We start from the raw sequence: 12937 nt of genomic DNA, 5'->3' as shown, positions 1-12937 counted from the left end.
GGCTGGAACTTTCATGTTTTGAGTTTTCTCAGATTCGCAACCAAACTATCCGAAAAATGGGAAACAGTAAGAAGTCCTCCACACATAGAAGAATTTAGAAGCCCTTAAGAATTTCACTTTTTGGTTTGACTTCAAAACGACTGTTTATCACCCGAATTCATCCCGAATGGATTCATATAGCTAAAATATCATCTTAATACCAATTTTACACATTCACACCTAACTCAAATTTACGGGATGTTACAAGTAGTAATTAATTTATAGTAGTAATTAATAGTTGTGCTTATGTATTTACATTTGGACCACTATTCTGCTAAAATGTATTTCTGATAAATGATTTGTAATTTACACATGGGCTTAAGGACTTGAGTGGTTGCACATCATATATCAATTTCTCTAGTGGCGACTGATCCCTATTGATGATTAATACCCAGTATACGGCATGGCATATCTAGGTTTCTTTTCGGAGGAAGCAAATATCAGTTTAAAGTGGTTTAGTTGTGTATTGGATTAAAGCAGATGTAAGAATTCCTCCTTTTTGTTCTAATGTCGTGGCGAAATTTTATTCCTAATTTAACTTGCTAATTGCAACCTTTGTTTGTTGATCTCCTCTATTTGTCGATATGAATTTGTAATGCTCAACTCTAAACATATAGCTAATTAATCAGGATTGCTTATCCTGATAGACAATTTGTAAATAGAGGCGTCTTTGGGATTTGAACTTAATAGGTTCAACTTTTAATATTCTTAGCCTTGCACTCGTCTAATTAGAAGAACCCATAACTAAAAAGGTACATTCGCCGCCTCTACTCTTAATATACCTGTTTTTGTGATGAGGAAGGATAAATGCAAAAAAAGGACCATTTTTCTAGGGCTAAAACTAGAATTGTAGTACTAATATACATTTTCCTCCTATGCGGTATGAGTCGTTGAAGCATGAGTGTTTTTTCCTTGGCCCTGCAAAAAGTTCGACTAACAAAATTTTAACATACACTATGCTTTTATCTTCTTCTTTTTTTCTTTTGAGTTCTTAAACTGATTATGAATTAGTATAAGGATTATATATGTGGCTGTTTCCTGTCTTCTTAACAAACATGCAGGTTCTTCAAAAAAAAAAAAAACATAAAGGCGATAAAAATCGGGGGTTGAGCGTGCTTTGCGCGTCGCTCATATCTAGTTGTATTGAAATTATTTGATCATGATTGTTGAGATATATATATTAGAGTTTAGTTAATTACTATTTGAACTTTTTTTTTTTCCTACCATCCTATATCCAGTACATATTGGCTTGATTAATGTTTATTTAAGCCGCTTAAGTCAATTTAAGCGGGAAGAACTTCCTACCAAGAGTTTTGCATTTTAGGGTTTGAACCTAAAACCTCATGTTAAGAGTAGAGGAATGTCATACCACATGACTAAAGTGCTACTAGAGAAGTATATGAAGAAAATAAGAATAAAAAAATAATGTAATTATTCTTCTATTTTCAGAACATGTCAATTACTGTTGGAATTTTGTTTAAATAAAATTAATACTAATAAGTATTTTAAGTAAAGAAGTGTCTTTTAGCTGAAAGGGTGTGTCCTTTCATTTTTTGGTTACCACCAATTATATTTAAAGTCAACTTCTTATTCTTTCTAACGTGAACTTTACTGAATAACTTTTCGTCTCTCAAAAAGAGTACTTTCTTTTCTCCGAAAATATTCTTGTACTTTCTTTTCTCTGAAAATATTCTTTCTTCTCCAATTCCAAAAAAATCAAGTTCAAGTTCTTGCTTTCCAATAGAATTTTTTCATTATTTGCTTAGTGCAGAAATTCATAGACTTCTCATATCTACTAAAACTATTTGCGTACAATTTCATAGCAATCTCGCAGAGGAGATGGACTTGTGTATAGAGGAAATATAACCCTCTTATTTAGGGACATTGTAGTCTGTTTGCTCTGCTTGGACGTGTTTTAGATGATATTTGTTTGTAAATATTAAGTAGTTATCATATTAAGTGGTATCAGAGCTCAGAATGTAACTATTTGTAGAAAAAAAATCAGACAAAAAAATGGTGAAAACTCTAAAACACAATCGAACTCTCTCATGCATGACTAGTTTAAATACATAGCAAAATAAATCATGTAAAGATATTACATAGAGATTTTAATATTGCGAGCTAACAACTTAAAGCAGTAAGGAAAATTTTGAAATAGGGTGAAAAATGACAACAAATACCATGTATTTATAGTTGAAAATAAGGGTTTGAATGCAAGAGGAGATGTACTTGTGTATAGAGGAAATATAACCCTCTTATTTAGGAACGTTGTAGTTTGTTTGCTCTGCTTGGACGTGTTTTATAATATATTTATTTGTAAATATTAAGTAGTTATTATATTAAGTGATATCAGAGCTCTGAATGTAACTATTTATAGGAAAAAAAAATGCAGACAGAAAAATGATGAAACTCTAAAACATAATCGAACTCCCTCATGCATGACTAGTTTAAATACATAGAAAAATAAATCATGTAAAGATATTACATAGAGATTTTAATATTGTGAGTTAGCAACTTAAAGTAATAAGGAGAATTTTGAAATAGGTGAAAAATGATAACAAATACCATGTATTTATAGTTGAAAATAAGAGTTTGAATCTGAAGATGGGATATACTTGTGTATAGAGGAAATGTAACTTATTTAGGGACTTATTGTTTTAGGGGATTGTTAAAAAAAGTGACTTTTATGTATAAAGTGCTTTTTAGAACTTTTAAGTCTTGAAAGTTATTTTTATAAATAAGCGGATGAGTTTTGGATAAAAGAGCTTATGTTTTGTTGATGTGTTTGGTAAAAAGAGTGACTTATATTGGCTTATAAAGTGCTTTTAGAAAAAGTTACTTTAAGTTATTTTTATAAAATAAGTTCTCAAAAAATGATTAGACGTTTAACTTAGTTTGGATAAAAAACTGTTTGGTTGAAAATAAACTTATTTTTTCATGTGTTTGGTAAATAAGCCAATCCAACGGGCTCTTAAGTCTTTGTTAAGCACTTATTTTTAATCAAAAATGATTGAAATACCCTTAAAGCTATTAACACCATAATAAGTTGCTTTAAAAGATTTTTAAACTCTAAAGTTGATTCAAATCAAAAGTAATTTATATTTTAAAATCACTTCCACTATAAAATGTTTATTTAAGTTAATTTTTTATAAATACATGTTACTTAAGGGGGTGCATGAGCTAAAAGAGACACTTATTTTGGAATGAAGGGAGTAATATCTTCTTGATTTATTTCATTACTAGTGAAATTGCCCGCGCTTCGCACAGGTACGAAAGACAATGATTTTACAAATTGACACTTTTGAGTTTTTTTTTTCTTTTTTTTTTTAGAAAAGAAGAAAATAATTTCTCATGTAACCTGGATTAATCTTATATTTATTTGAATATTTTCTTTTCTTTTTCTTTGAGTTATACATTTGACTTCAATAACCATTCAATCCAAGTCTAGGAATAATAAAAAAGAAAAGTAAAATATGTTAAGAAATATTTGGAGAAATGCATTGTCCGATGTTGGACTTCATTCCAACTTTTTCTCCCTTTATAAAGTTTTATCCTTTATCTCCTATGTGTTCTTATAATGTTTTATCCTTTTATCTCCTATGCGTTTTCATTACTTATTCTTTCTCTTACTCCCCTATTTTTTTGCCTCACGTTTACAGAAATCTTTATTTTTCGTTGTAAAGACAAAGTAATTATATAGGAATTAACACTAACACTATAACTATAAGCTTGCAACAGGCATAAGATGTACTTAATAAAAGTGCTAATACAACCGAAAGCACTCCACTATAAATACAAGAAGTGGAAAATATTCATATAATACAAGCATCAAGCATTAGAAATGTCACTAGCAATCATATCACGAAACCCCATCCAATAGACATCATTTTGTTCTCCTACATCTTCGACATCTACATTGTTAGCTCTTGAAGTTGTGTCAATATCATTAGAATCAACCGATGGAATATAGCTCTCATTCTCGGTACATTTGGAATGCATCATCCACATTGCATTTCTTTCTAATATAATTGTGAATGGCCATAGTAGCAAGTACGATGTCCCTTTGTGTGTCAATGTGATAGTATGGCATGTCTCTCAAAATAGACCATCTTGCTTTCCAAACGCCAAATGTGCGCTCTACTACATTTCTACAAGAAGAATGTAAATAGTTAAATTTCTCAATGCGTTCTCTTGGCTCTCGCAATTGTCGAGTTGCACCGCGGCGAAATTAGCTAGGTGATATCTTACATTATTTCCTTTGTACGGAGCCATGTATCCTTTCGTATGTGAATATCCCGCATCAACTAGATAATATTTGTTTCCGCGTGGATGTGGAAAGTTAAGCTCTTCTTTACGAAGGGCCTCGCAAATATACGACTATCGTGGCTTCTCCTTCCCCACCCGGCCATGAAATGTAAAACACATATTAAAATCAACAACGGCGAGAATATTTTGAGTTGGATAACCTTTACGTCCAATATATGGTATCTCTTGACCTTGCGGTAATCTAGCTTTAACATGTGTGCCATCAATTGATCCAATACAGTCCTACAAGAAGTGAATGTAAAATAAGAAACTTGGGATCCATTTTTTTCTCGTTGAATTCTAAGGGGCAAGAAACTATCGTAAAGCTTTTGTTATATAAGGGTAGTAAAGATACAATGCAGAATAACAAATTATCATAAACGGGTTACTTACTTTAAAGAAAGGGAGATATCTTTGTTTACATGGCTTGTGAGCATCGCAACCATCATTATAATTTGGATGTGGTTGAATGATATCTCTTGCAAGCTTACAAACGGCCTTTAAAACACTATGAAGGTGTCTATGAATTGTCTCTCCGAGATGTTGAAAGATATCTTGTATCATTCGATTTCCAACTCCATGTGCACAAGTCATCAAGAATATGCCTAACATTTCATGTATAGACATTCCACGAGTGGGTTTAAGCCCATATTTATCAGTTAGGTCATTGGATAGATCAATGAACACCGCCTTCTTCAGTCGGAAATTTTCATAACAACGAGTCTCATTTCCTCGTAATATCTCTTGAATAAACTCATTTCCAGAGCGCATTGATGTACGACAAGGTTCTTTGCATAGGTATTTTTCACAATACATCAAAATGTATTTACCTGTTATATGACATAAAGCCATCCACTCCTTCGCATCTTGCTCTCTCCGAATCTCTTCTAGTTCTTGATCTTCGTCATCTAACAAATCACTTAAATGAGGAGATACCACATTGCTAATATCCCAACTCTCCATTTAACTGAAATGGAAATGACTCAAGTTAGTAAAGAATGAAATTTTTTCCAACAACCCAATTTCAAGATTTTTTAGAAACTCCATCGTTTCAATGCACTCATATCTATCTTCGGAAAATCACATTGTAAATCTCAAATTACTATTCCATCAAAGAAAAAAACAACCACAACAATACATAAAGTTCCCACATTCATTAAAGCCAACACAACAACAATAACCATAAGGTCTAAGGATACAACCACAACGTCAACACAACATTAACAATACATAAAGTTTACACGTACAACCATAAGATTTAGGGATACAACCGCAATGTCTAAACAAGAAGCAATAAGTAAAGTTTACACACACAACCATAAGATTTAGGAATTAAACAATAAAAACATTTAACCATAGCAACGCAATCAGCCCATATTCTCAAGGTGTAACTGATAGTTATACTCCAACCAAGATTTCCGAGCTTTATCAGTTTCCATCTTAAGAAACAGTTGACGTACATCCTTCTTAAGAAACATGTTGCAAACATAGTTGTACTTTCCACTCCCAGCAGGAATATCAGAATAATTTGCCAACATATTCATACACTTATCGATGACGGGATCATCTACCGAAGGGGATGTAGCAGTGCTTTTACTAGACATAAACTCCACTAGAGAGTGTATATCCTCTCTCATTGATGCCGCACTTATTTTGCCTTATTTTTTTGACTTGATTGCTAGTTCCAAATCATCAATTGAACCTCGTCTTTTAAGTGACGGCTTAGGAAACATAATAGAATCCACATTACGTATATCATCACTTTCATCATTCCCTTCATCACTAGGATTGATAAAGTGTTCTTTGTCATAGCCACCAATATTATTTGTTCCTTCTTCATCAAGATCTACTCCAATGCCGACATTTGTTCTTGATTAACGCACGTGCTCTTTCTCCAGTAGCAACAATATCAGAAAACAACGCATCATAGCGATACCATATAAGTGAAAGATCTATTTTCCTGAACTTATTGTATCGATCATCCTCCTGTAACAAAAAAATCAAAACTACTTTAAACTAACCAAGAAATTTAGCAATGAAAGAAAAAAGAAATACATATAGAAAAATGTGAGAGATGTACCTTAATTTTTCGCTCCCACCAATCATCATCTGCCATAATTGTATTTTTCGTGGCATCCCATCCTAAACCTTTGTCCCCTCTCATCAACTTCTTAAAAAGAATCCAATCTTTTTTCATGTTATCCCAATGATTTTTCATTTATTTTTTATTATAGTTTCTTCCCGTGGCTCTATTGAATTCTTCAACAACATTATTCCATCCATCTCTATTTAAATGAATGTGTGGTCTACGTCCTTGTCTAATCTCATTTTCACACAAATCTATAAATTTAATGTTGGCATCATCATCCCACTTAGCATTACTTCTTGCTTTACTAGTTTCCGGCATGATTGAATGTAAACAATCTGAAGAAAGGAGAAATAAACGGTCATGAACTCTGCAACATCATAATGTGGCGACTCAATAACTAAACACACGGCCCACAATTCCCTAATCACGGCTTTTTGTACACATACCAAAATAGAGAGATAATAAAGAAGAAGTGGAAGAAATAGGCGCGACGCGGGAACGCGACGGCCTTAGCCGCAAGCTGCAATGGCAATGAAGTAGCGCAAGACGAAAGAACATAATCATATCCATACTCCGCCTTCTTCAGTCGAAAATTTTATATCAATGATGAAAATTTACATGTAACAAAATGCAATTGCTTATTCAGCTAATATCTTCTTTTTCTCTAAGTTATGCAGCCCCTTTGAATTTATATAGATAAACAAAACAAAAATAATCTCTTTAAAGAAAAAGAATAAGGGATCAAAGGTCTATTGAGTAATGTAATGTACTTTCTTCTTGCTTTATTCTATAGAATTTTCATCTTTTCTTATTGACTCAATAAGGATCAATGCACTGGGTGCCATGAATATTATCAAATTTTCCAAGCAAAGTTTAAAACTAAAGATGCTTCTCCATGTAAGCACGAGTCGGCTCCATCATGAGCTTAACCAAATTTCACTATCATGTGACTTCTTTGGGCCTATTAACTTTAGCATAATAAGGATGTGTTCTTTTCAGCTTATGTTTGCAGGGAAAAGAAAGGATTAATACTAGAGAAGCCATTGAACTATGGTGAGACGCTTAATGGAAGCTCTCGCTTAGAAATAGAAGTGGAGCAAAAGTTGGTAGAGGAGGCACAAAAGGACCTTCAAGATAGGAACGCCACTGAAAAAAAAGTTACTTTAGCTATGAGAGTTCTAGGTAACGACGAGTAAATGTTTCAAAAAATTAGCCTCGCTCATTGATACAAATATATATCAAATTTGCACCAATATAATTATGATTCTTCAGGGAAAGGCTACATGGATGGCCAAACACATACTCATTCACAAAAGCAATGGGAGAGATGCTTTTGGGACACCTCAAGGAAGATCTCCAACTCATAATCCTACGACCAACAATTATATTAAGCACTCACAAGGAGCCATTCCCGAGATGGGTTGAAGGAATGAAATAATAACTATATATTGTTTTTGTTTATGCGTGCACACATGGAAATTAAAGAAGAGTTAGTCTTATCGGTAAGCAAAAGTATACTACTTCTTCTTTTTCCACGAACCATGGACACCTTCATTGTTGGCTATGGTAAAGGAAATCTAAATGTTGGCATGGCTAATAGAGAATCGATGACGGATGTGGTATGTGAGTCATGTGTATAGTGCATGCTTTACAACAAAATGTGCAAGTTTCTTTTGTTTGCATCGTACCGATCTAAATTAGTTCATCTACACTTTGAGTTTCTGGATCCGGAACTTCAAGGTACCACTGGACTCACTACTCCTTTGTGACATTCTTAAAAATTTCAACAATATATATACTCGAAATAAAGGCATAACACAAATCAGTCACTATTTAGATGATGTCTAGTAGCTCCAGGTTTTACTAATAGCCAAGATTATAAGTTTTATTAACAAGTCTATCTCCCAAAATGCACAAGCATTCAACTCCTCCAATCATAATAATCCAAAACGGAGTAATCTTGATTTCAAAACCAAAAAAAAAAAAAAAAAAAAAAAGTCGAGAAGCAGATTCACTCCTACCATTCATAATAATCCAAAAAGGAGCAATCTTTATCCAAAAAAAAAAAATCGACTTTTTATCTCTCTCTCTCTAAAACTGCTCAAAAACTTAGCAACATTAGGAAAAGTTAATTAGAGTATCAAATAATAGAAGTTCCATACGATTTGACTAGACCCAAAGAATCAAGAACTAACAAAGACCAAAAAGGGTGCTAAAAAACTTACTCAAACATCACCAAGATTGAAAGTCTGTTTAGCAGCCCACGAGTAATCGGATGAAGCTTTTTTAGTGGCAATGTTGTAGAACCAACCAGCTGGACCACCAACTGTGTGGTTAGTATATCCAGTTGAGTGTAAAGCTAAATTACAATTTGTAGAGCAAAATCAAAGAATAAGGAAGAAGAATACCTTAGATCAGTAGAAACTTGAAGAACTCAAGCGATTTTCAACATTGATTTTAGATTTACAACCTTACATTTTTTAAAAACTCAGCGATTTGGGGAAATTTTAGAGAGAGAGAGAGATTGAGTGGGGAGTGAAGAAAGAGCCCGTTTTGGAGGTCAAGTTGTTGTGTAGAAGATGATGAACGAGAGATGGTGGAGGTGCGTTGTAGAAGAAATGAGGAACAGATGTGAATTTTAGCGCTTTAGCTGAGAGGGTACTTTGGGAATTAAAATAAAATATAAGAGATATAAAATTTTCATGGTCAACGAAAATGGCTTTAAGCCATCCAAAAAAAAAAAGTTAGGATTCCCAACTTTTCATTTTTGGGTGACTTTAAGCACTTTTTGGCTTAAATTTAGCATTTTAAGTTGATAGCCAAACACTACAATAAGCTAAAAAGGGCTTATAAGTTGGTTTGACCAACTTATAAGCCCATCCAAACGGGCTCTTAGATGATATTTGTTTGTAAATATTAAGTAGTTATTATATTAAATGGTATCAGAGCTCTGAATGTAACTATTTGCAGAAAAAGAAAAAAAAGAAAAAAAGTCAGACAAAAAAAGGTGAAAAATCTAAAACACAATCGAACTCCCTCATGCATGACTAGTTTAAATATATAGCAAAATAAATCGCATAAAGATATTACAATCCCCCCCCCCCCCCACAAAAGCTCTGATGCCACTTTTTTTGTTAATTTTAATAAATAAACATAGATTTTATTATTTTGACACTAATATAAAAATAATTCTACAACGTAATAATAATCAAATTTAATGTTGAAAAAATATCCTTAATAAATATGCAATTTTTAGTAGCTATCACTTTCTATGCATTGGAGAAAAATCACCTCTTTTGTTTCTGATTAATAAGTTTCACCATTTTCAGATGCTTAATATGCACTAATTACCTACAATATGATGCATTTAAAATGTTGATTAGTGGTTGTCCATTTTAGATGTTGAGGAAAATTTTGATTTTGAAACTCTAGTGATACTGAAACTAAGTGATTGATAGAGTATTAATTATCTATTTTAATATAATTTACTAAATTATATAAAAAAAAATATAAGGGGTTTTGGGCAAAATTTAAGACTCACTCCAAGGGAAAAGTAAAGGAGAGGGAGAGCCGAACCAGATTAAAGGCGGTAGCAACGGAGATGAGAGAGTTTTTGGGGATTTGATATGTTGGGATGCTATGAAGTGATCGGCGCTTAAAGAACTTAAGTAGGTGACATAATGCTTTATTATTAATTTATTGGATAAAATATATTTTCATGTTATACATTTAAACTGAATTATGCAATTGATTAAATATTTAGATCACAAATAAAAATATTTTGTTTACGATTATTTATAGAATTTGTGGATGATAATAAACTTGGGGATGGAATTGTGTATATAGAAATGTAACTCTCTTATTTAGTGACGTTGTAGTTTGTTTGCTCTGCTTGGACATGTTTTAGACAATATTTGTTTGTAAATATTAAATAGTTATCATATTAAGTGGTATTAGAGCTTTGAATGTAACTATATGTAGAAAAAGGAAAAGAAAAATAGAAATTCGGAAAAAAAAAATATTGAAAACTCTGAAACATAATCCAACTCCCTCATGCATGACTCGTTTAAATACATATTTTTCGCTTTTATCGTAGAATAGTGGGATAACGACACGTATTAAAAGACATCAAATTTACGCGCAAATGTTCAAGTATATATACTAACTAGTGAAGTGATCCGCGCTTCGCGCAATAGTGAAAAACTTAAGTAAACTGATGAAATAATGCTTTATAAATTTATTGGATAAGATATATTTTCATGTTATACATTTAAATTGAATTCTGCAATTGATAAAAAAACATATGGATATGACTTTGTTATTCTTATTAAATTTTGATTTGGAAATCTAAATTGAACCATTATGATTTCATTTAGTTATTTTAACATTATTTAAAATAATAAATCTCTTTTTATTTGTTAAAATGTGCAATTAAAAATAATAATGGTATCCACTTTAGGGAGGGGACAGCCGTAGACACGTAATATTAAAATAGATGATTGGATTGGTCTCAATCGCAAAATAAATATTTCTTGATTACCATTATAGTACATTGGAGCGGCTATTACTTTACAATGTTAGTAGTATAACATACAACAACAACAACAACAACAACAACAAGAAGCCCAGTATAATCCCACCATGTGGGGTCTGAGGAGGGTAGAGTGTACGCAGACCTAACCCCCACCTTGAAAGGTAGGGCGGCTATTTCGTAAAGACCCCTACTCAAGAGAGAGCGAAGAGAGGAAGACAAAAGGAAAACAAGACAAAAGGTCGATAGGACCAAGCATATCGAAAACAATATGATAACACGAATACCAAAAGCGAGAAAGTTATGGTAGAACAGTCCGAAAAGAAAGGAGCATTAACTACTATAGATAAATAAAATAATCAAAGTACAACGGCCCAACAAATATAAGCAATCAAATGCATAAACCAAAAGGCAATAAACAAATGAGCAAAAGCGCAACTACTATGGTGAAAGGGTAAGCCACCTAGCCTTCTATCCTAATCCGAGTCCTCTACAACCTCCTATCTAAGGTCATGTCCTCGGTGGTGAAAACCGTGCCATATCCCGTCTAATCACCTCTCCCCAATACTTCTTCGGCCTCCCTTTACCTCTCCCGAAACCATCCATAGCCAACCTCTCACAGCTCCGCACCGGAGCATCTCGTGTCTCTCCTCTTCACATGCCTAAACCATCTCGCCCTCGCTCCCCGCATCTTGTCCTCCACCGATGCCACTTCCACCTTGTCTCGAATATCTTCATTCCCTAATTCTATCCCTCCTAGTGTGTCCACACATCCACCGCAGCATTCGCATTTCCGCGACTTTCATCTTCTGAATGTGACATTTCTTGACTGGCCAACACTCTGCTCCGTACAATAAATCCTTTAGACTTCAACGTCCGTCACCACTATCATTAACTCCGTTAAGTCTCGTCAATCGGCTATGCCATCTCTGCGAACAACATACACCAAGGCACCTCACTTCATTTGTCGCGTCAATTCATCCATCGCAAGGCGAATAGAAACGGGTCTCTCTGCGAACATCGATCCCTCGATGCAACCCCATCGGAACCTATATAATACGGGAAGATGCTCCGAGTCTCCTCCTACCGTCCTTACCCTGGTCTTAGCTCCATCATACATGTCCTTTATCGCTCTAACAACTGAGAAATTTAGTAACATGCTAGTAGGTAGTAAAATAAGGTTGCAAAAAGGTACTTCATAATAATGAAAGAATAATAGGTTCTACATGAAAACGACACAACAGTTGATAAAATTAATTGGAGGGTGCGACGGGGCAACAAACATGATTGATTACTGATAGTCAGTGTATCGTATCATTTTTAGTCATATACAAACTACAACTTTTTCTCTTCTTTTCTTTTCCTTCACTAAACTGATCATCACTCTCATTTAATAGCATTACCTTTGGATTGTGGACTCCATGCACGCTTATTTTTCACAAAATCCAATCCCCTCTTCTTTTTTTCTGTTGAATTTGTATTTGATTTTTCAAAACGAGGAAATCTTTGACTCTTGCTTTTCCAAAAATTTATATTGACCTGTTTGGAGGTAGTACATTTTGCATTGATGATTGTATGTTCCTTTTTGCTTCCTCTTTTTTTAATTTGTACACGCCCCTTAAGAAATATTAAATAGGAGGGTATTTGACTAACTTTATCCTCATTTATGTCTAAGTTATAATCTCGCTCTATTGAATATTTACTCTATTTATGTATCATCTCCGTTAAACAAAATTTTACTAATAGTAAAATAGGATAAAATAGAAAAAATAATTAATTGTGTCTTACATTTCAAAAACGACAAATAATTTGAGACAATCATTTCTAGTAACCAATAATTTGAGACGGGGTGAATATTGGTGAAGTGGCGAAAAGAGAAACCAAAAATGAAAATAAAAAGGAAAATGAGAGATTAACCAAAGATGCTTCGTGCAACATTTGCGTTTTTATCATATTTGTACTCTCAACATAGG

The 12937-nt window shown here is 33.3% G+C and overlaps 1 long non-coding RNA gene and 1 pseudogene across 3 annotated transcripts; both read right to left on the bottom strand.

Moving 5' to 3' along the window:
• Positions 1 to 3749: 3749 nt before the first annotated feature.
• Positions 3750 to 8967, bottom strand: LOC132056151 (uncharacterized). 3 transcript variants are annotated; one of them, XR_009414736.1, is made up of 2 exons: positions 8842 to 8967; positions 3750 to 4187 (listed from the first exon to the last, which is right to left on the bottom strand). It is a non-coding gene; the product is annotated as an uncharacterized LOC132056151 (long non-coding RNA). The 3 variants fall into 3 exon arrangements; XR_009414735.1 differs by lacking the exon at positions 8842 to 8967 and adding an exon at positions 8655 to 8814; XR_009414734.1 differs by lacking the exon at positions 8842 to 8967 and adding an exon at positions 8659 to 8814.
• Positions 5702 to 6811, bottom strand: LOC132056150 (L10-interacting MYB domain-containing protein-like; annotated as a pseudogene).
• Positions 8968 to 12937: the final 3970 nt, after the last annotated feature.

The sequence above is a fragment of the Lycium ferocissimum genome, chromosome 5 (assembly GCF_029784015.1).
Source record: "Lycium ferocissimum isolate CSIRO_LF1 chromosome 5, AGI_CSIRO_Lferr_CH_V1, whole genome shotgun sequence".
NCBI lineage: Eukaryota > Viridiplantae > Streptophyta > Magnoliopsida > Solanales > Solanaceae > Lycium > Lycium ferocissimum.
This window is presented reverse-complemented; position numbering and strand designations above follow the sequence as displayed.